Below are 21,270 nucleotides of genomic sequence, written 5' to 3' on the forward strand. Positions count from 1 at the left end.
GGCTTGGAGCTCATGCGTTCAGGAACCTTATCTCCAGGAAGAGGTATCGCTCATTAGAATCAGCGTCCACCCAACTTGGGCTTTTCTTTCACACGAAGGAAAGCCATGCTTTGTTGGTTTATTTGTGAGACTTGTTAGTCTTAAAAAATTGGATGTGTTTGATTAGGTTATAGGAAAACAGAACCTTCTCTTGTGAAGGTAGATACTTTCCCTGTCCTTTAAACTTCACTAGATAAAAGCATCTGTTTGAGATGGTTCATGTCCAGGCCATCTCTCTAAACCTCAGAGACTCACACATCCATAATGCCCATTCATTCTTAAAGTCCCAGCTGCCGGGCACAGTTCTAGTTGAACTCACAAGGTTGTCTTACTTAGTCCTTACACAAACCTCAAGGAGGAAATAGTAGTATTCTCATTGGGGGATGTAGAAACTTAGAGAATCTTGGAGATACTTCACAACCACTGGCTTCATAACAGACAGAGCTAGAATTGGGGTGTATGTCTTCTGCTTCTGAGTCTACTATGTTTCCCAGGATTCAGGTAAAATGGGTGCATTGCTCTGAGGGGAACCTGCATTGCTCTGTCCCACTTCTCTTTCCATGCCCAGGTTGTAATTAGTTCCATTGAGGCAGGTATGCCACTCTTCATAAATCATCCTCAGTTGATCATTTAATATATTGTCCAAACTAAGTACACATTTGAATGCAAAAGGTGCTCTACTACTCATTACTACCATCCCAAGCAAGCGAGGACATAGTTACCCAAAGCGACATTCACGCGTCTCATTGGTGCTCTGTAGGACACTGTAGAACTATCAGAACAGCAAATTTGCATATTCTGTTTTATCATATAGACAATTCATTTTGTGTATGTCAGTGGGTTTGTATAATTCTTCTACAAGTTTCTGTTAGTGAGATATGTCCTTATTTACTGTAAGTTTCTTAGTTAAAGTTCAGGAATGATGAAAGAATTGAAACAGACATAAAGGATAGATTCAAATGTCTGATTCTCTGATATATGATCATCATATCATATCATTCTTGATCATCATATCAATAATTATTCCAACTTTCAGTACGATGCTTTAAGAAGTTATTGAACAAGAATAATTAGAAATTACACGTAATTTTCTTCATCGATTATAAAGATAATAATCACTATGATAGTGGAAATAAGTCTTTTCTTGGAATAAAAAGATGTAGGCTTGAATCTTGCCTGTACAGTTCAGTAACTTTGAAACTTCAGACAAACTAATTTATGTCTTTACACCTGACTTTCTCATTTGTAAAAGGATTATACTAGTTTCTGCTCTGCACACTACCAAGGAATGCTGCAAATATGAAATTAGATATATAAGTGCTTTGGAAGCTGTGAAGTACATTAAATAAGTATGTATGTATGTATATATACTTACATGTAAAATTTCATGTTTATGTTTCCACATAAATTAAAGTTTGTATTATTTTGCTTTATAATAGAACTTTAGCCAACACATTTTATAATTAAAAAATATACACAAAAATTTCTGTATCTTTAAAATCATAATAAATCCATCAGATCCTTACTTCATAGAGCCGTCTTCTAAATCTGTCCTGAAGATGGCACAGTAAGTACAGTTTGGTGCTAACTTTATTAAATAAGAGGTTATAAGAAAAATATATATGAGGTTAAAACACTATTTAAAAAAAGCCTTTCTTAAGTTTGTGGGAAAGAAAATTTCTGAGCCTTTTAACCAATTCTCATCTTTTAAATGTTACAAAGTCATTTGTTTTATTGTGCCTTACAGACTGTTATAAATGGGTAACTAGTCAGAAACCTGGTGTGGCTGGATGTTGCTGATGAAAGGCAGCTTAGTTCATGTTGTACAGGTTTGTCAATAAATTTACCCTTGCAGTTATAGAACAGCTGATACACTCATCTGTTATCTTCTGCATAATGTACAGTCTGCACCTAAATGCCAGTGTTTATTAGACGCATTATGGGGGTAAGGGCTGACAGAAGAGATTAGTTGAAAAATATCTGTCTTATTTAAAATGTATAATACAGTGTGACCTATTCTTAGAAAAAATATTGACAGATTGCATTATTTTTGAGGTATAATACAAGTTTTAAAAATGTGTATTTATATAATGTATATTCTACAAAGCTGAGCTAGAACTTACAGAACTATGGATAGTAGAAATATGGGTGCCTTGTTAGATACACAACTGTGATGCTATATCTGCTCTTTGTATTGAGTATTAAGTAAGGTCATGGTTCCTAGCCACGTCTAAGAATGATCTGTTGCTACCTGTCACACATATTAAATACTTACAGTGTGTATAGGGTTTTGTCTTCACCAGTTAAGACTTAAAATCTAAATGTGACCAGTAATATATGCATTTGCATATAAAAATTGGGCAGAATTAATGTTATATTTACATTTGTTGTGAATATGTATCTATATGCACTCTCTTACAGAATGTTGAGTGAATATATAAATGAAAAATTATTTTTAAAAGTAAATTCATTTCAAAATGCTTGGGGGGATGAGTTGATGTTTTATGGGTGCTGGCAAACTGTCAAAATGAACCCCACAAAGTGGGAACTTTTTTGCTTAAGCTGTTGTGAATTGAACTTAGTCCTAACAAAATAGCCATTTGATAAGATTAGAATTTAATGACTTATTATGTTATTCGGATGGCACTGAGATACTAGAGTGGTATGAGCAATTTTGATAATTCAGTGCTAATTATAAACTTATTTTGTCCTGTGGCAACATCCCAAGACTACTGGAATTTTTTTCAACATCAAAAGTGATACTGTTTTGGCCATTAGTAAATCATGGAAAAGTCAACACAGTCTTCTCAGGTTAGGTGGATTGTTAAAAAATTCATTAATCTAAGTTAGAACACTTGAAATTTCATCATGATATAAAACTAGGAACTGAAAGTCTTACCATCTGTCTTGAAATTTTCTTCTTGTGTTTTGTTTTTGAATAAGCTATTTGCTTATTTGAAATGTTTTAGTGGGCCTTTTACATTCATAATCCTTAGATAATAAAAATGGCAGTATAGGTTTAGAAAATTACAGATGTGATGCTTATAAAGACGTCTTGAGTTATCAAAGGAACAATAGTTCAAAAATGTCTAAATACTTATTAAGTTGGTTGTTAATAATGTTTGACCTGTATAGATCGATATGACAGTGTGCTTTTAAAGACATCAAGGTACATATTCATGAATATATATAAAAATGTTTTCAAAATTGTCCATATATACCTGAATCTAAGTAATCTTAGCACATTTTTCATTGTTGTCTCCATTGTAAATAAATTTTATTTTAAAGAAATGAGCAAAAATAATGGACATCTGAAACAAGCAACGGAAATACATAAAAAATACTTTGTAACTTGTTTTTAATTTAATATGACAGAATCGAAGAATTAGTCCATTGTTTGGAGATTCTCGAAAGATTGTTAGATCTTATTATTTGATTGCAAGGAAACATTGCTTTCAGTCATAATGTTCATATTTCATTGAATTCAAACCTTTTTTAAAATTGTAGGCTTGATGGTAGTTAGAATTTGTGGAACTATAGAGTTGTTAAGCTTATAAAATCCTTCACGTTGGTATTGTAGCATGGCCCATGGCCATTAGACCAAAGAGACAGTCCCTTTTCTTTCAAAGGAGCAAATACATCATAATGTGTTTAAGTTCTGAGATCCACAGACTAGAATCCAGTGATTTAGAAGATTGTCACATTAACCCAAAGAGCAAAACTATATTATCTGTATTATGATGAAAGTATCAATACATATCTGTGAATGGACAGTGTTGGTTTTAATCATTACTTGGAAATAATAAAAAGTGCTGGAAGTAGCTAAAAGGGGGCTGATTTACTGTGGTGAGACTTCACTGTAGTTACTTAATTCATATTTTCCTTGAATAAAAAATTGATTTCCTCTATTTTACATAGGAGATAGCACTAAGTGAGATCAAGTCAGTTGTCATTACACCTTGTTAATAAGATCATATGTATTTCTTAACAGCATGCCTTTGTAAACCAACCTTTTTTGTGGTCCCACAAGAATATGTATAACAATGTTTTAGGTATTTGTAAAAGGAAAGTGGCGAGTTTCAAGGAAAAGTGTTAGAAATTTAATTTTATCCTAATTTTCTTCCCTTAATTTGTTGTAAAATTTTAAGAATGATGGTTGTCATCGTTGTTATTGCATTTTTGAACTTTTTCTGTATTGGTTTTCTTATTCTTTATTATGGAGAGTATACTTTCAGTTGTCTTTTTCTATAAAAACAGCGATCTGTAAACCAGATCTATTTTATTATTTCTGAGGCCGTCTGTCAATTAGAGAGTATGCCATCTTCCGTTCCCAAAGAGTCTGAAGTAGTATCATTATAATGATTTAGAGGGGACATCACATGAAAGAGAGAAGGCACGGTGGACGATCGCCACAGGTTTCTTAGGGATTTAAGCCTGTATGATTTTCTGAACGAGGCTGGGTGGTCCCAGAGCAATGCCATCAGTCACAGTAAGCTAAATTATTCATATAAGCCATCTCCCTAGCTTGTCTGAGTAGTCCATGCTCGCACGCGTGAGGGTTACGGACATCGATGGTGTGCCCCTTGGCACAGGTAAAGGCGGGCGTGAGCAGAAGGCACAGAGCCTCGCCCTGCGTCTGTGGAAGAGTCATTGTTGAGCTCAGCGATGTCTTTTTAACTTGTGAAAACTCCAGAATGCCAGCACCTTCCTTTAGTGACACTTCTCCGAGGCTACCTCGGGACCCCACTGACACCCTCACGCCAGGCATGCCTCCTGCAGCTGGAGCGCCACCCGGGCACGTTACTTTGCTCGGCTGGGTGCTTGTGGCCAAGTGTGGTGCAGGGGCCTGGTGGCGGCCCTGCCCCCTCTGGCCTCGCCCGCCGCTCCCCCCAGCTCACCTTGCGCACTGCTGTCGGCTGAATCTTTCTCCAGCACTTGTGTCCTGACATATGGGGAAAGGTGATTTTCTTCTGGCTCATCACTGAAAGTTATTTAACCTAATCTGTTTTCTTTTTTAAGTAAGAAAATTAAGAGCTAAACTCATAGCTCAGTCAAATAATCACTGCCCAGCTGCTGTTGAAAGTACTGTGTAGCCCAGCCACTCTTCCTTCTGTCTCATTAAATTCATTAAGTCCATTAAATTCATCAAGCAGACTGCTTGGTTTCATTCCTTGATGCCTAATCGTGTGAACTACTTCATGTCCTCATGGAAAAAGGTGAAGCGTAATTCTTAAGCAAATATATCTCAGCCTTTGGCTGAAGAACTTTAAATGTCTCCAGATTTCCTACTGTATCAATTCTAAGTTCCTCCGTGTGGTTTACAAGATTCTCTGCTCTGTCTGTTTAATTTTATCTGCGATGATTTCTCACAGTGTTCTCTCTGCTCTAATTAGGCCCATTTCCTCAGGTTCTCTTAGCCTGTCGTTCTCACCTTTGCTCTCCCTGGAGCCTGTCATCTTGCCTCTAATGCGCTCTCTTTTTCCTCACTCCTGTATAAATCCCACTGTTCTGTCCTTTAGGGACAAGCTTAAACCCTACCTTCTTTATGAACCCTACCCTAATTATTCATGGATCTCCCTTTTAATATTGAAGTTTTCAGTTTCTGTGCTACAAAAAATAGTCCTTAAATTAGTCATACGTTTTTTTCATCAAGTTGTTAACAATATTAATGATTTTAGAACTTTTGTGGGTAGGGATACGTCTAAAACTTCTTAGGTTCCCCTACAGTGTCTAAAATTAGCTTGAGGACTGATTTAATAAACATTTTATGGTTGAGTTCTGACCTCTGTGAACTCTTTCATATATTAAAATTGTTAATATCCGTTACTTAGGACACACGGCAAACCCAGGCCTTCCCTCTGGTCCTCACCATTAACTAGCCTTCCACGCTGTGCCGGCTAGTGAAGTGGAGGTGGACATGGGGTGTTGCTTCCAGCCGAGGTAGATACCAGCTGAGGTGTCCCCCCTCCCCCCCAATCACTGCCTTCTTTTTCGACGTCAGAGACATGTGTTCCAGATGGCAGTGCTGGATTTCAGGTTGTTGGATTTCAGTGTTAGATTTTAGGTGGACAAGAAATACACCTATATTGGTTTAAGCCATGAAAACTTTGATGGTTGTCTCTTGCAGAAACTAAATTATCCTGGAGAGTATGGGGTTAAAAATTATTATATGTATGTTTTACAGAATCTTCAATTAGATGTACATATGTTTCATAGTCTTTGTAGTTCAGAGCCTTTTAATCCAGAGATAGATATTAATCTGGAACTACGTAGAGTCCTCTACCTCCTCAGGAATTTGAGTGAGTTATAGTTGCTCCTGTCTCCAGAAAACAGAGGCACACATTTCATGATTTTCTTAGCTTCAGTGAATATTGGCCCTAACTTCATTTTGACATTAAACAGTGTCAATACCATATCTGAAATCTGAAAGGTTATATTCTTACTTGGAAATACTCTTGGTTGGTGGTTGGCCTGGTGTTTGGGGTTTTATTCAAAGTTCTTTTGGTCTTTTAAAAAAAAACTCGATAGGGGCAGAAGATGGCGGCGTGAGTAGAGCAGCGGAAATCTCCTCCCAAAACAACATATATCTATGAAAATATAACAAAGACAACCCTTCCTAGAATAAAGACCAGAGGACACAGGACAATATCCAGACCACATCCGCACCTGCGAGAACCCAGCGCCTCGCAAAGGGGGTAAGATACAAGCCCCGGCCCCGCGGGACCCGAGCGCCCCTCCCCCCAGCTCCCGGCGGGAGAAGAGCAGGCAGAGCGGGAGGGAGACGGAGCCCAGGACTGCCGAGCACCCAGCCCCCGCCATCCGGGCCAGAGTGCAGGGCCCTCGATACTGGGAAAACAGGGCAGCAAGAACAGTGAGCAGGCACTGGAGGCTGGGCGACAGAGGGCATAAGAAAAGCGCGCGACCAGTTTTTTTGCTTTTTTGCTGTTTTGTTTTGGCGAGCGCTTTTCGGAAGTCTTAAAGGGATAGGGACCTCAATACTAGGGAAACAGGGCAGCAAGACCGGTGAGCAGAGGCCTGAGGCTGGCACCGCAGAATAAAGAAAAACGAACGACCATCTTTTTTTTTTTTTAATTAAAAACTTTTTTTTTTTTTTTTTAATTAAAAAAATTTTTTTTTCTTTTTTTTTTGGTGGGCGTTGTTTTGGCGGGTGCTTTTTGGAAGTCTTAAAGGGGCAGGGCGGGTCACTTAATCCAGAGGTAGGGAATCCGGGATCTCTGGGCACCCTAACCCCTGGGCTGCAGGGAGCAGGGAGGCCCCTTACGGAGATAAATAGCCTCCCAGCAGCTCCTGCTCCAACGCGACTCCACCATTTTGGAGCAGCTGCCCGAGCCAGGCCACGCCCACAGCAACAGCGGAGATTAACTCCATAGCAGCCGGGCAGGAAGCAGACACCCTGTCTGCGCGCAGCTGCGCAGCACAAGCCACTAGAGGCCGCTGTTCTCCCAGGAGAGGAGGGCCACAAACCAACAAGAAGGGAAGTCCTTCCAGCCGTCACTCGTCCCAGCTCTGCAAACTATTCCTATCACCATGAAAAGGCAAAGCTACAGGCAGACAAAGATCACAGAGACAACACCAGAGAAGGAGACAGACCTAACCAGTCTCCCTGAAAAAGAATTCAAAATAAGAATCATAAACATGCTGACAGAGATGCAGAGAAATACGCAAGAGAAATGGGATGAAGTCCGGAAGGAGATCACAGATGCCAGAAAGGAGATCGCAGAAATGAAACAAACTCTGGAAGGGTTTATAAGCAGAATGGATAGAATGCAAGAGGCCATTGATGGAATTGAAATCAGAGAACAGGAACGCATAGAAGCTGACATAGAGAGAGACAAAAGGATCTCCAGGAATGAAACAATATTAAGAGAACTGTGTGACCAATCCGAAAGGAACAATATCCGTATTATAGGGGTCCCAGAAGAAGAAGAGAGAGGAAAAGAGATGGAAAGTATCTTAGAAGAAATAATTGCTGAAAACTTCCCCACACTGGGGGAGGAAGTAATCGAACAGACCACGGAAATACACAGAACCCCCAACAGAAAGGATCCAAGAAGGGCAATACCAAGACACATAATAATTAAAATGGCAAAGATCAAGGACAAGGAAAGAGTGTTAAAGGCAGCTAGAGAGAAAAAGGTCACCTATAAAGGGAAACCCATCAGGCTAACGTCAGATTTCTCAACAGAAACCCTACAGGCCAGAAGAGAATGGCATGATATATTTAATACAATGAAACAGAAGGGCCTTGAACTAAGGATACTGTATCCAGCACAACTATCATTCAAATATGACGGTGGGATTAAACAATTCCCAGACAAACAAAAGCTGAGGGAATTTGCTTTCCACAAACCACCTCTACAGAACATCTTACAGGGACTGCTCTAGATGGGAGCACTCCTAGAAAGAGCACAGCACAAAACACCCAACATATGAAGAATCGAGGAGGAGGAACAAGAAGGGAGAGAAGAAAAGAATCTCCAGATAGTGTATATAACAGCTCAATAAGCGAGCTAAGTTAGGCAGTAAGATACTAAAGAGGCTAACCTTGAACCTTTGGTAACCACGAATTTAAAGCCTGCAATGGCAATAAGTACATATCTTTCAATAGTCACCCTAAATGTTAATGGGTTGAATGCACCAATCAAAAGACACAGAGTAACAGAATGAATAAAAAAGCAAGACCCATCTATATGCTGCTTACAAGAAACTCACCTCAAATCCAAAGACATGTACAGACTAAAAGTCAAGGGATGGAAAAACATATTTCAAGCAAACAACAGTGAGAAGAAAGCAGGGGTTGCAGTACTAATATCAGACAAAATAGACTTCAAAACAAAGAAAGTAACGAGATAAAGAAGGACACTACATAATGATAAAGGGCTCAGTCAAACAAGAGGATATAACCATTCTAAATATATATGCACCCAACACAGGAGCACCAGCATATGTGAAACAAATACTAACAGAACTAAAGGGGGATATAGACTGCAATGCATTCATTCTAGGAGACTTCAACACACCACTCACCCCAAAGGATAGATCCACTGGGCAGAAAATAAGTAAGGACACGGAAGCACTGAACAACACAGTAGAGCAGATGGACCTAATAGACATCTATAGAACTCTACATCCAAAAGCAGTGGGATATACATTCTTCTCAAGTGCACATGGAACATTCTCCAGAATAGACCACATACTAGGCCACAAAAAGAGCCTCAAAATTCCAAAAGATTGAAATCCTACCAACCAACTTTTCAGACCACAAAGGCATAAAACTAGAAATAAACTGTACAAAGAAAGCAAAGAGGCTCACAAACACATGGAGGCTTAACAAAACGCTCCTAAATAATCAATGGATCAATGACCAAATCAAAATGGAGATCCAGCAATATATGGAAACAAATGACAACAACAACACTAAGCCCCAACTTCTGTGGGACACAGCAAAAGCAGTCTTAAGAGGAAAGTATATAGCAATCCAAGCATATTTAAAAAAGGAAGAGCAATCCCAAATGAATGGTCTAATGTCACAATTATCGAAATTGGAAAAAGAAGAACAGATGAGGCCTAAGGTCAGCAGAAGGAGGGACATAATAAAGATCAGAGAAGAAATAAATAAAATTGAGAAGAATAAAACAATAGCAAAAATCAATGAAACCAAGAGCTGGTTCTTCGAGAAAATAAACAAAATAGATAAGCCTCTAGCCAGACTTATTAAGAAGAAAAGAGAGTCAACACAAATCAACAGTATCAGAAACGAGAAAGGAAAAATCACGACGGACCCCACGGAAATGCAAAGAATTATTAGAGAATACTATGAAAACCTATATGCTAACAAGCTGGGAAACCTAGGAGAAATGGACAACTTCCTAGAAAAATATAACCTTCCAAGATTGACCCAGGAAGAAACAGAAAATCTAAACAGACCAATTACCAGCAACGAAATTGAAGCGGTAATCAAAAAACTACCAAAGAACAAAACCCCCGGGCCAGATGGATTTACCTCGGAATTTTATTAGACATACAGGGAAGACATAATACCCATTCTCCTTAAAGTTTTCCAAAAAATAGAGGAGGAGGGGATACTCCCAAACTCATTCTATGAAGCCAACATCACCCTAATACCAAGACCAGGCAAAGACCCCACCAAAAAAGAAAACTACAGACCAATATCCCTGATGAACGTAGATGCAAAAATACTCAACAAAATATTAGCAAACCGAATTCAAAAATACATCAAAAGGATCATACACCATGACCAAGTGGGATTCATCCCAGGGATGCAAGGATGGTACAACATTCGAAAGTCCATCAACATCATCCACCACATCAACAAAAAGAAAGACAAAAACCACATGATCATCTCCATAGATGCTGAAAAAGCATTTGACAAAGTTCAACATCCATTCATGTTAAAAACTCTCAGCAAAATGGGCATAGAGGGCAAGTACCTCAACATAATAAAGGCCATCTATGATAAATCCACAGCCAACATTATATTGAACAGCGAGAAGCTGAAAGCATTTCCTCTGAGATCGGGAACTAGACAGGGATGCCCACTCTCTCCACTGTTATTTAACATAGTACTGGAGGTCCTAGCCACGGCAATCAGACAAAATAAAGAAATACAAGGAATCCAGATTGGTAAAGAAGAAGTTAAACTGTCACTATTTGCAGATGACATGATACTGTACATAAAAAACCCTAAAGACTCCACCCCAAAACTACTAGAACTGATATCGGAATACAGCAAAGTTGCAGGATACAAAATCAACACACAGAAATCTGTGGCTTTCCTATATACTAACAATGAACCAACAGAAAGAGAAATCAGGAAAACAACTCCATTCACAATTGCATCAAAAAAAAATAAAATACCTAGGAATAAACCTAACCAAAGAAGTGAAAGACTTATACTCTGAAAACTACAAGTCACTCTTAAGAGAAATTAAAGGGGACACTAACAGATGGAAACTCATCCCATGCTCGTGGCTAGGAAGAATTAATATCGTTAAAATGGCCATCCTGCACAAAGCAATATACAGATTTGATGCAATCCCTATGAAACTACCAGCAACATTCTTCAATGAACTGGAACAAATAATTCAAAAATTCATATGGAAACACCAAAGACCCCGAATAGCCAAAGCAATCCTGAGAAAGAAGAATAAAGTAGGGGGGATCTCTCTCCCCAACTTCAAGCTCTACTATAAAGCCATAGTAATCAAGACAATTTGGTACTGGCACAAGAGCAGAGCCACAGACCAATGGAACAGACTACAGAATCCAGACATTAACCCAGACATATATGGTCAATTAATATTTGATAAAGGAGCCATGGACATACAATGGCGAAATGACAGTCTCTTCAACAGGTGGTGCTGGCAAAACTGGACAGCTACATGTAGGAGAATGAAACTGGACCATCGTCTAACCCCATATACAAAAGTAAACTCAAAATGGATCAAAGACCTGAATGTAAGCCATGAAACCATTAAACTCTTGGAAGAAAACATAGGCGAAAACCTCTTAGACATAAACATGAGTGACCTCTTCTTGAACATATCTCCCCGGGCAAGGAAAACAACAGCAAAAATGAGTAAGTGGGACTATATTAAGCTGAAGAGCTTCTGTACAGCAAAAGACACCATCAATAGAACAAGAAGGATCCCTACAGTATGGGAGAATATATTTGAAAATGACACATCCGATAAAGGCTTGACGTCCAGAATATATAAGGAGCTCACACGCCTCAACAAACAAAAAACAAATAACCCAATTAAAAAATGGGCAGAGGAACTGAACAGACAGTTCTCCAAAAAAGAAATACAGATGGCCAACAGACACATGAAAAGATGCTCCACATCGCTAATTATCAGAGAAATGCAAATTAAAACTACAATGAGGTATCACCTCACACCAGTAAGGATGGCTGCCATCCAAAAGACAAACAACAACAAATGTTGGCGAGGCTGTGGAGAAAGGGGAACCCTCCTACACTGCTGGTGGGAATGTAAACTAGTTCAACCATTGTGGAAAAACAGTATGGAGGTATATCAAAATGCTGAAAACAGACTTACCATTTGACCCAGGAATTGCACTCCTAGGAATTTACCCTAAGAATGCAGCAATCAAATTTGAGAAAGACAGATGCACCCCTATGTTTATCGCAGCACTATTTACAATAGCCAAGAATTGGAAGCAACCTAAATGTCCATCAATAGATGAATGGATAAAGAAGATGTGGTACATATACACAATGGAATACTACTCAGCCATAAGAAAAGGGCAAATCCAATCATTTGCAGCAACATGGATGGAGCTGGAGGGTATTATGCTCAGTGAAACAAGCCAAGCGGAGAAAGAGAAATACCAAATGATTTCACTTATCTGTGGAATATAAGAACAAAGGAAAAACTGAAGGAACAAAACAGCAGCAGAATCACAGAACTCAAGAATGGACTAACAGGTACCAAAGGGAAAGGGACTGGGGAGGATGGGTGGGTAGGGAGGGATAAGGGGGGGAGAAGTAGGGGGGTATTAAGATTAACATGCATGGGGGTGTAGGAGAAAAGGGAGGGCTGTACAACACAGAGAAGGCAAGTAGTGATTCTACAACATTTTGCTATGCTGATGGACAGTGACTGTAAAGGGGTTTATAGGGGAGACCTGTTATAGGGGAGAGCCTAGTAAACATAATAATTGTCATGTAAGTGTAGATTAGTGATACCAAAAACAAAGCAAAAAAAAAAAAAAGGGCAGTTCCTGTGTGGTAACCTCCAACGAGTTCTACACAAGGGTATAAAGGGCATATAAAAGTGTAGGCAAAGGGTCTGTTTGTGTTTATACAGAGGATCAAAGCCTAATTGGGCTACCCCGAAAATGAACTAAGATACGATATGAAAAAGAACTTCCAACATCAGCACTCTCTGGAAGACTCATGCCAGAAGATGATCATCAAAAAACCCCAACAACGATCCACGCACTGCTACAGCTGTAGATGCACTCATCCCACCAGTTCCTGGACTTGCCATGGGAATGAGGAAGGAGATATCTAAGCTGGCCTGTGCATACAGTGAAATAACAAATTTGACTGGATCTATACTGTTGGAACTCAACCAAGAATTTGGAGAAGTGCAAATTGTAGCGCTCCAAAATCTTACAACTACAGACTATTTACTGTTAAAAGAACATATGGCATGTGAACAGTCCCCAGGAATGGATTGTTTTAATTTGTCTGATTTCTCTCAGACTGTTCAAGTTCAGTTGGACAATATCCACCATATCATAGATAAGTTTTCACAAATGCCTAGGGTGCCTAACTGGTTTTCTTGGTTTCACTGGAGATGGCTGGTAATTACAGGTATGCTTTGGTTACGTAACTGTACTCTTATTATGTTAATGTGTGTGCACAATTTACTTAGTAGTTTAAAAACTATACATGCTGAAGTTACTCTACAAGAAGATATGTCAAAGAAATAATCAATCTTCCCATGTTTTCTTCTGCCTGCTACTTCTATAGCTTTTCTTCTTCCTTCCTAATTACAACCCTTAAATAGAATTCGTGCCTCATATCAAATTTACCGAGTACCATAACTCCTCCAAGTGGTAAAGATACCTCAACACAAATGCTGGGCATAGAAGCCACAGGGCATAAATATTCAAAGAAGTAAAAAGCTAACTTTTTCAAACAATAAGGCTTCCCTCTCACTTACCAACTTCACATTTCCCTGTATGGCCCCGGAAGATGAGTGGTTAGCCAGAGACGGGTAAGATTCCTCAAGGGAGGAACAACCTAAGACAGGCACAGTCGCAGGGGGGCCATCAGGTGAGAAATTGGGGATCAACAGAGGTGAGGCTTAGAACCTCACCCCCCTGTTCTGAGAGAAATCTTCTGCATCCGTGGATGTTTTATTGCCCTGGTCTAGCTTGGATTAACACATAGTCTACAGGCACACACCTGATCATCTACATTTGCTCTCTTACAACACTAAACTATGTTTTCTACCTTTATCTTGTATCTACCTACCACTTCAGCATTTTATTAAAAATAATAATAATAAAGAGAGAAATGTGGTATCCACATATAAATCAAGTATAAAAACCAAATGAGTATTCATATTTGAACTGACTGTTTAGAGTTCATAATGCATGAGCAAAACCGAAAGTTTCTGTGATGACTGCCCTTGTACTGTTCACTATGTAACTTATTCATTATGTAAGAATTTGTTCTACATGTAAGAACTTGTTTGTTATGCCTCAGAAGATTGGAGACTGACGAAAATTAGACTTGGGGTGGATTAATGATTGTGCATTGAGCATTGACTCCCCTATACAGAATTTTATTGTTGTTAACAACCATTTGATCAATAAATACGAGAGATGCCCTCACAAAAAAAAAAAAAAAAAAAAGGACAGACTTCCAATGGTAAAATAAGTAACCGGGATGTAATGTATAGCATAAGGAATATAGTCAAGATATTGTAACAGCTTGGTAGGGTGATAGCTGGAACCTAGAATTATGTATATAAATGTTCTACCAATGTGTTGTACACTTGAAACTAATGTAATGTAATACTGTGTGTCAACTACCCTTCAATAAAAAATAATTATTTAAAAAAAAAAAAAAAACTCAACTGAAAGAACTTGTCCCATGTTAGGTCACGTTGAAACATGACAGAATGTACAGAAATATTCTAAGGGAATTCTACGGGAAGTTCATCACTAGTCTCAATATGTAACATGGTGAAAAAAACCATGTGAGAAAGTCAGGAAATAGCGGTGAATTTGATATTCTGTAACTTCATTTTCATTCTTTCAGTATATTCCCTTATTAATAGAGCCTGTGGATGGTCACTTGGTAAGGGGTCTCCAAAAACCTCAACCATTGAGGAAAGCTATACCTTTTATAATCTTCTCACTTGCAAACCAAATTTTTAAATTTCAGGCTAAAAAAATTGTTAACCATGCTATATGCTGGTTTAATGAGAATTATCACTATACATAATGTGACTGAGAACCTTTTGATTTACTCTGCATATTCAGAATAACAAGTTAGACCAAGATAAGAAAAATCCAGGTAATGAAAAGATATAAATGTAATAATAAATGCTTAGAAGATGGAATTTCTTATACTGATAAGAGTATATATTCTTTCTAGAAGGCAGTTTGAAAGTTGATACCAAGATCCTTAGAAATTGTTTGTATACTTTCCTCCAGTAACACCACTGTTCAAAATCTATCTTAAGGAAATAATCGGAGATAATATCACACACAAGTGTATGTGGATTTTTTTATAGTTTTTTTTTTTTTTTAGTTTATAAACATTGTCCTAATCAGTTTGGGCTGCTTAAATCATCCGTAGTCTGGATGGCTTAAACACAAAGATTTTTTTTCTCGCAGTTCTGGAGATGAGAAAGTCTAAGATCAAGGTGCCGGCTGATGTGGTTCTTGGTGTCCCTGGTTCGCAGAGGGCTGCCCCCTCGCTGTGTCCTCACCTGGCCGAGAGAGCAGGTGCTCTGAACTCTCTTCTCTTGTTGTAAGGGTGCTGCTCTACCCAGGCGGGTCCTGCCCTCATGACTCCCATCTAAACCTCATTACCTCCCAAAAGCTCCACCTCCAAATACCATGATATTAGGGTCAGGACTTCAACATTTAAATTCTGGGAGGACAGTTTAGTGCAAAACAAATACTTAATTGTGAAAAACTAGGGGCTTCAGGCAGTATATTATGGTACATTTTGATGATGTATTCCTGTCACTAAAAACATTTTTTTCAAAAAAAGAATTTACAATGTTTAATGACATGAGAAAATATTTACAATGGTAAGTAGAAAAAATAGTGATTCTAATGTAATAAAAATTACGTAGTCATGTTACGAAACAATGAAAAATATGTAGAAATATTAATATGAATTATTTTTGTATGATGAAATTACTAGAGATTTAAAAAAATATGTGTATTTCTATATCAAGGAATGTCTGTATGTAGAAATGGAGAATATAGAAGAACACATAGAAACTATTAAACTTAAATCAGTTGTTTGGGTCAGTGGAAATCACCAAATTCTTCTCCTGCTCTGTGGAACTTAACATTAGGGTCTTTCTGTTCATGCATCAGTTACTTCATAATAAGCAAATAACAGGAATATAAAAATCCATTTTCATCTTCTTGGATTAGTTCACTTCATTTTAGCCATCAGGGACCACTGCTAGCAGAACCCACCCTCACCCCCTTCGGATCTGGTTATAGGTTCTTTTTCTTTGCTCCCATTACATTGGTTGCACCTCTGTATCATGGTATTGAAATACAGCTGATTTTCTTGGCTGTGTTCTCTGCTGGACTGTAACTTTCTAGCTCTTCTGAAATCTCCAGTGTCTTTCACTATCATGTTCTCAGAATTCTTGCACAAAGACTGGCTCATAAAGCCAGTCGGTAAATGTTTGTTGATTGAACAATGATTACAGTGATTTATTATGGGCAAGTGTATCCACGAAAGTGAAGTGGTCTCTTGAGGCAAGTTCAACTCTACGTGTGATTTTGTTCTAAATTGCTGGAACTTTCCATCTAGATACTCTGGAAACCCTATATTAGAAAAAAATAAAAGTTACACATCAACACTTGCCAATTAAAAATGATTTACAGAATGGTAAACATAAGATTAAAGGATTTAAAAAATATTTTTATACATTCTTCAGTGATAAATTTGAGCTGCTAATCAATCTGAATAACTAAATTTAAGCTTCTAAAGCAGGGATGTTAATAATAAACCAAATCTAAGCTTTCAAAAGCAGAGATGTTAATGATAGTCTTTAACAAATTTCCCACCTTTGTAGAATCGGTTATAAATTATAAAGTGCACTGGTACTAAACTTCTCAACCCAAATCACAGTCATGTTTCATAAATTTATTTGATAAGGTTATTCATTAATTTGTGTGAGAAAGACAGTTGTCATGGTAATAGCTTAAAAGTAACAGAAACACAGTCCTGGTCACGTTTACTAAACCCGTCGAATCTACTCTACTGCAGAGCAATTGTCTAGTTTAAAAATAACTGCAGCAAAATATAGAAGGAATTAAAATGAACAGTTGGGAGTATTTTCAGTATACAGACACTAAAAAATTAAGTTTTGGAAATCCCCGAACTTGGAAAACCATTCTGTTAGCATAATTAGCTCTTCAGAACCCTGACTTTTCCATAGAATGCAGATTTTATTCCGAATGATGTAGGGCGGTACAGTGGGACTTGTGTCTCATTCACAAAGGCTGAGTTAATAAAATGGCTGGGATGTGTCTGAAAAGAAGGCAAACAGATAAGATGATTTCTGTGGACAAAATGTGTTATCTTTGATTCCCTAGCCATGCTATTTAGTTTGTCATAACTTGCCATGATGCTAATTAGGTGACGGAATGAATGAAGTAGCTTTCGTAGAAGAATGGCTGATGCTAAAAATAATAAAAAAGCCAATACCTAAGCTTGAGTAATTTCATTATTGTGCATTCAGACAGTTTTGAAATCTCTGGAATTCCTGCTGGGAAACAATTTTTCCTTACTGAATGGATCACTAAAAAGTCCATTTGCTACAACAAAACACATGTTTTGAATGTCTCTCTATATGCGTGTGTGTATATATATATATATATATATATATATATATATATATATATATATAACTTGTAGATTTTTCTTTTCAACTATGATGCTTAAATTTATTTGATACAATTTAAAGAGTGAAACATTTTAAATACTGTTATTTTTTTAAGGTTGCTGTGTTCAGATAGCATTAACAAAAACATTGCTTCTAGATTGCTGTGTAGGCAGATAAAATATTGTTGTCTCTCAAATTGTAAGGTGTATCTTATTATTTACTTGAAAGCTTAATGATCTTAACAGTTGTATTTTTAACAACATATATTCAGCAGCTTAGAGTAGCAGTCATCTCTGTATTTTAGAGCCATAACTTCAAAACAAATCAGGCTTATGTGTGTTAAATATGTACATATTTAAATCGCTGCATAAAATACAAATATATCTTTCATATTTTATATAATCCCCATTCCTTGAAAATTATTACAGTTATTTACCAATTTCCAAGGTTCAAACAATTGGGAGGTAGATGAAAAATGAAATTGTACACACAAAAAGTTGCCTGGGATGTCATTTGCATTTTAATTCCAAGAAAAATCAAATATCAGTAAGGTGCGTTTTTCAGTGCTGTACTCATAATGGAAGATAGTTAGGTACTTTTAAACAAGAGTCCAAAAATTCCAACAAATTAATATATAATCTTGCCCACACAACACTGAATGTCTAAATAAATAATTAAAATTGAGCTCTAAAATATAGTTATTTAGCTATAATTTCCCCTGTGTGATATGAAATGAGAAAATACTTAGTAATTCCAGGTGATTGACTCGATTCCTTGGGCTCAGTATGTGATTGTTAGTGTTGAAAAATAAAGAACTTAGATGCTGTAGTTTTTGTATACCTTAAGTTCCTATAACCTCAAAATGAGGACAACAGACTAAAGCTAAATCCTGAGTGTTGCTTCTACATGTGAGGGTTTAGTTATACAGTAACAATAATGATTGCTTTGTGCAGTATCTTTAAAAATAACTCTCAGAGTGTTGATTTTCACAATTACAAATAAGTACAATTAAACTAGTCATTAAAATGGAAATGTTAACAAACGCTCTGCATTGATGCCTCATTTGCAAGTACAGTTGATGATCTCGGTTTGGAGGCAGTCTGTCTCTGAGTTCCATCCATCCTTACTTGAAAATTTCCCTGAGGATATTCCTTTTCTTGCAAAGTGAAGTGAATTATTTAAAAAAAAAAAATTAAAGTGCCATTTTCCATACTGTTCTTTCAAAGAAATGGACAGTTATTTGCAATATATTAGGGAATCAGCAGGAGCAGAATTAATTTATTACAATAGCACTCCTCACACTCAATAAATACACTTTGTGTCACTTTGTATCTAACACACGGTATTTGTCATGAGAAAATTTTCAGATGTAGTATTCACTAACATTAACATTACCCTGCTTTGACAGTAAAATGTCAAATTTTCCTTGAATCATTAGAACAGTTAGTTTTTTTGAGCAAAGTATACATTTGACCACCACACATTTTCTTAGGGGTAGGCCCGTATACATAATGCATACTCATTTTGAGACCCACAAGTTTTGTTACATTCTGTAAATTTAATAGGTTCTTTTCTTTCAATCTGTGATTTTTTATTATGCAAACATTTTCATCTATAATGAAAATTTATTAATATTTTATGATGAATGTAATCTGTGACTTTTCTCCTGTTACCAGTGATTTTTCTTCTGGCTTAAATCATCTTTACTAAAATAAAATGAATTGAATCAGCTCTTACATATCATGTCACTGTAGACAAGTCAGGTGAATTAGACATACATACAAGACGCACTTGGCATAAGGGAACCATCCAAGTTTAATTCAGGAGTTATGGGGAATTACGGAGGCATTTGAGGTTAGGATAGAAGCTGGTGAATTAGAAATCCCAGATCGGAAAAGACACCCCCCCTCCCCACCCAGCCACTGAGGAATTGAGGAGACACCCAAGGTCAATCGGTGATTGAACTGGGGAATTACTGTTCATGTATACTGTGTGACCAGTATGTGTCCTGGCCATTGTGCATACACTTGGGGCATTAGGATATTCGTGGTCAGAATCCTTACACCTGGGGAATTAGGGAGCCATGCCAGGCAAGGGTAAACACCTGGGATGTTAGAGACACGTCAAACTGAAAAGTTAACTGTTTGTAATAGGAGTCTCCATCCTCTTTACAGTTGGCATTACATGTGACTTTTACCACATCATTTATAACGTGATGTATTGCATTGATGGAAAATGTCCTCAAGTTGGTATATTTTTTTGAATAGTGCACTCAAAGCCATATTAATGTAAGAAAAAATGTGAGTTCCCTGACTACTGTGATTTGCTTTATATATAAAACTTCAAAATTCTTTTTAAAATGTGTTTTATAGTATTTATATTTGGTTAAATTTCAGATAAGAAAAGAGTACATTTCCATGGCTTTTTAGAAAACGTAGTAAGTTTGATGTCTATGTATGCTTTATTTTAATGTGAACACAGAAAACCATAGAGTTTGTTATTTTTTTCCCTTTGGAGATAAAGCAGTTGGGTAATGGATTAACGAACCACCTGCCTTGTGTTTGGAGAACGTGCTCCTGTTGCTTCGTGTTCAAAGAAGCCCTCCTGGTACCCATTGCTATGTTCTATGTTGTAAGTTAATAAAGTCACAGTCTAATGATCTTATTGACTAAAGTACACTTCAGAGGATCTTTTGCCCAAAGGGTCCTCACTATTAGTAAAGCCATTCCCAGTATTCCTTTGATATTTTGCTTTACTGTCCTTTCTTGTGGATAAATTAAGAAGAACAGTGATATCAACTATTCACTTCCAATGATGGGTCCATTGCAGCCAGCCAGCTGCCAGCCACAGTGAATACCTGGAAGCCAGTACTTCCTCTCTCGGGTTTAGTAAGTCTGCAAAAGCAAAAGCTAAACCAAACAAAACCCCCGTTTTATTAATGTGCAAGTATGTTTACTATTTATTTTGGAGGCTTACTCAATTTTGCCTATTTCTTGCCATGTTTTTCTTGTGGAAAATAAGTATTTATTTTCAGTTAAGGCAAAATAGTCATCTTTCAAATATGTTATCAGTTAAATAATTTATTGAATTATTGCATACATCTTCCTCCTTCATTTCTCTAAATTTACTAATGGCTCACAGTTAAATGAAGTCATAAGTAGTCCACTGGATATATCTTTTCCAATTTTAATCTGACTCTTATTTACTCATGACTGCTAAATTTACCCACCTATCATTACTGAGATCATGTTGGGGAATAACGAAGAAAATGAAATTTGATGTACAATTTTGTACAACTTATTTTCTTATATTCCCTCTTAAAAGCATTGAAGAAAATCTCAACATTTTATGGTATCCTGTCAATTACATCACTGTATTTGGCTCTTTAATAAAAATTTTTTCCCTTCTTTTTCTTCAAGGGCACATCTGTAAATGGCAATTAATATTCATATTTTATTAAACATGTATTTTAAAATCTAGCTTTCCTTCTACAGCTGGATGTAACTAGTATTTTCTCGTTTTGTTTTTATGAGGAGTGCGTATTCATTAACCACGTGCTGCA

The 21,270-nt window shown here is 37.2% G+C and overlaps 1 protein-coding gene across 4 annotated transcripts in view; it reads left to right on the plus strand.

Moving 5' to 3' along the window:
- Positions 1–21,270, plus strand: part of NEIL3 (nei like DNA glycosylase 3) — a 585,035-nt gene that overhangs the window by 210,749 nt on the left and 353,016 nt on the right. The gene's annotated exons all lie outside the window — the stretch shown is intronic.

Source organism: Manis pentadactyla, chromosome 7 (assembly GCF_030020395.1).
Source record: "Manis pentadactyla isolate mManPen7 chromosome 7, mManPen7.hap1, whole genome shotgun sequence".
NCBI lineage: Eukaryota > Metazoa > Chordata > Mammalia > Pholidota > Manidae > Manis > Manis pentadactyla.